This window comes from Physeter macrocephalus, chromosome 2, assembly GCF_002837175.3.
Source record: "Physeter macrocephalus isolate SW-GA chromosome 2, ASM283717v5, whole genome shotgun sequence".
In the NCBI taxonomy this organism is placed as follows: Eukaryota; Metazoa; Chordata; class Mammalia; order Artiodactyla; family Physeteridae; genus Physeter; species Physeter macrocephalus.
In genome coordinates this window covers 91,381,338-91,385,497 of record NC_041215.1, presented here as the reverse complement: position 1 = coordinate 91,385,497, position 4,160 = coordinate 91,381,338, and positions in this window count along the sequence as shown.

Genomic DNA, 4,160 nt, shown 5'->3' with positions numbered 1-4,160 from the left:
AAGACAAAAAGACAACCCTCAGAATGGGAGAAAATATTTGCAAATGAAACAACAGACAAAAGATTAATCTCCAAAATATACAAACAGCTCATGGAGCTCAATATCAAAAAAACAAACAATCCAGTTAAAAAATGGGTGGAAGACATAAATAGACATTTCACCAAGGAAGACATACAGATGGCCAAGAGGCACATGAAAAGATACTCAACATCACTAATTATTACAGAAATGAAAATCAAAACGACAATTGAGGTATCACCTTGTGTTGGTCAGAATGGCTATTATCAAAAAAATCTAGAAACAGTAAATGCTGGAAAGGGTGTGGTGAAAAGGGAACCCTCCTGCTCTGTTGGTGGGAATGTAAATTGATACAACCACTACTGAAAACCGCGTGGAGGTTCCTTAAAAAACTAAAAATAGAACTACCATATGACCCAGCAATCTCACTACTGGGCATATACCCTGAGAAAACCATAATTCAAAAAGAGACATGTACCACAATGTTCATTGCAGCACCGTTTCCAATAGCCAGGACATGGAACCAACCTAAATGTCCATCAACAGATGAATGGATAAAGAAGATGTGGCACATATATACAATGGAATATTACTCAGCCATAAAAAGAAATGAAATTGAGTTATTTGTAGTGAGGTGAATAGACCTAGAGTCTGTTATACAGAGTGAAGTTAAGTCAAAAAGAAAAAAAAATACCATATTCTAATTCATATATATGGAACCTAAAAAAAAAAAAGTTACTGGTTAACCTAGTTGCAGGGCAGGAATAAAGGTGTAGACATAGAGAATGGACTTGAGGACACGGGATGGGAGAGGGAAGCTGGGGTGAAGTGAGAGTAGCATCGACGTATATACAGTACCGAATGTAAAATAGTTAGCTAGTGTGAAGCAGCAGCATAGCACAGGGAGATCAGCTTGGTGCTTTGTGACCACCTAGAGGGGTGGGATAGGGATGGTGGGACAGAGGCTCAAGAGGGAGGGGATATGTGGACATATGTATGCATATGGCTGATTCACTTTGTTGTACAACAGAAACGAACACAATATTGTGAAGCAATTATACTCCAATAAAGATCTGTTAAAAAAAAAAAAGTGATGGCCAGGAATTAAGGTGGGAAACAATAGTTCTTTCCCATTTGCTCTGCAAGAGTGTATTTAGCTTTGGTATTTATCTCATCTATTGAAGGTGAGCTTAATAAAAGCCTCTGTGCCAAGATGTTATGAGGATCCAGATCCATCTGGGGAATTTTCCAGTAATAATGGGGATGCTATATGTCACTAAATGCCAAGATTCCACAAGAACAGGAAAAAATTAATAGATGAGACCTCTGAGGATATACATCTTTAATTAGATGTACATACACATTTATAGGCTTCCCTTCTTTCAGTTCTCCTGATGACATCTCTGCTACTTATTATGGAATGTGGATTTGTAATGGTGGGGTGGGGGTTGTGGTGAATGGGGAACAGGCAATGTGGAGAAGGATATAAACGTTGGTAAAATACTTACTTGTGCTCTGGGCTTTAAATGATATTTTGCCTTCTTCGATGATGCACGTTTGCAACATAAAATCAGAAAAGATTCCAAAAATCCTGCAAGCGACAGGTAAGCCTCTTCCTGTAATAGGTTATTCTGGAATTCCTAGAGGGGACAAGTAGTGTCACTAGTAATCATATTTTCTGCATTAAAAGTGGGAAGCACTCTGATAAATTTATTCATGTTCTTATGAGGACATAAAGATAGAACATTAGAAACTGAAACAGTTCTAAAAACATCCACGACATATAGGGTGACGAAGATATGCCATCAGGGGTCTTCCCTGGTGGTCCAATGGCTAAGACTCCACGCTCCCAATGCAGGGGGCCCAGGTTCAATCCCTGGTGAGGGAACTAGATCTCATATGCCACAACTAAAAGATCCCATGTGCTGCAACTAAGACCCGGCGCAGCCATATAAATAAAATAAAATTTAAAAAAAAGATATACCAACAGTATATTCAAGAAGATGTGAAGTAGATGAAAATGACTTCTCACCTAGGGAAGTCAGAGGGAGAAGCTTGGAGGAGGTCCTGTTTGAACTTGAAATATAAGAATTTACCAAGCAGCGTGGAGATAGTGGGTATGCCAGGCAGAGAAAAAGAGCATGTGCAAATATATGAATGTATGAAAGTACATGACATTTTGGGGGAACAACAATGATTTGGGGAAGATGTGTTGAGACAGTGACAAGAGATGAAGCTAAAAACATATTAGGATCAGATTTTAAAGGGCCTTATATATCATTTTAAATGACTTGGGCTTTAAACTGAAGTTATTAGTGAGCCATTCAAGGTTTTTATAGAGATATATGATCTCAGATACATATTTTAGCCAAGATAAATCTGACAAAAGATAAATTAGAAAAAGGAGAGACTAGACCTAAAGATCAATTATTAAGCTAGTGCAGTAGTCTTAGAGAGAGATGATGACAACCTGTACAAAGATGCTGATGATGGAGAGAGGAAATAAACTGAGAGTTATTTAGGGGGCATAAACAATAAGGATAAATCTATAACAAAGATATAAGAGGTGAGGAGAGGTAGGAATTGAGGATGATTTCATGTTTTCTATCTTGGGTAACTGCATTGATGATATAGAAGAAAGAGCCAAATTGGAAGCAAAGAGAGACGAGGACAAGTATTTGGTTTTGGTTAGGCTAAGCTGGCTTTCTAGGTGACGTGTGATAGGCCGTTGAAAATACAAATACGGGTTTTGGAAGAGAGATGAGGACTAAAATAATGAATTTCAAAAAATGATTTGAGATTCAACATAGATGCATATATTCAACAATATAGATGGCACTTGGAAACATGGGAGTAGTTGAGATCACCCAGGGTGAGTGAATAAAGTGAGATGGTGAAAGGACTGGTAAGATCTCTTAGTAACAATTCAAGAAATGAAATGAAGTAGTCTGTGGTAATTAAGAAATATAACACAAATTGATATACTTCAAGAGGTAGAGCCTAATTCCTCTCTTCTTCAGTGTTGGGATGAACTGATTGGCTAACTTCCAACAGTGGACAGTTTCAGAGAGGAGGGCATAAAAGGTACTGCAGCTTTTCTGTTTGTCTGTCTTTCTTTGCTTGATGTGGGGGATGTTATCTGTCATGCTGTGAAGACACTTAGGCAGCCCGTGGAGAGACCCATATCGTGAGGAACTAAGGCTTCTAGCAAACAGCTGGTGAGGAACTGAGACATATGTAAAAAGTTAGGAACTGGGGCCTTCTGCCAACAGCCATGTGAGTGAAACTTCATGGAAATGGATCCTCTCTCCCCATTTGAGCCTTTAGATAATTGCAGCCCCGGTCAATGCCTTGACTGCAACCTCATCAGAGACCCTGAGCCGGAATGTCCCTGTCTCCCCGCCCCAAGCTGCTCCTGAATTCCTGACCATCAGATACTTTGAGATAAGTAAAGTTTGTTGTTTTGATGCACTAAGTTTTAGGGTAGTTTCTTACATAGTAATACATAACTAATACAAAGACATTGAAGGAAAAAACACAAGAAGTTATCAGAGAGGTAGAAGGGAAACAAGGAGAAAGAGTAGTGTTGAAAAAGCCAAGAGAAGAAAGTTTTTAGGAGGAGGAGTTGTGTCAAATGCTATATGTAAGCACTTTTTGACCCTGTATTTATTCATCTTATTAATCATTTCCCTTATTTTGCCTATGTGTGCCTTGAGTCTTTTTTTTTCTCTACATGCTTTTTTTTTTTTTTCCTGAAGAGATCCTATTCTCTCTCATGGCTTTATGTAATTACTGCCTGTAGGTCGAAAATGATTACATGCAGAATCCTAGGTTTGGTTTCTGGAATTAGCAGCTTGAACTAAATCAGTGCCATGTGCCAGAGAGTCTTAATGTGCTCAAACTTTATGATCTAGTTCAAATGGCAGTTACTCAGTAAAGCCTTCTCAAATAGAGTTATTTTCTTTTTCATAGTCCCACATGATTTTTTCTTCAATCTCTGCTATAGATATTATATACTATTGTTTACCTCATTATCTCCCTCACCAGACTGATTTTCTCGAGTGTAGGGGGCCCATGTGAGATAGTCACATCTGCCTCTCCTTGGTACAGTAACTGACACAAAGACATTTAGTATTTATTCA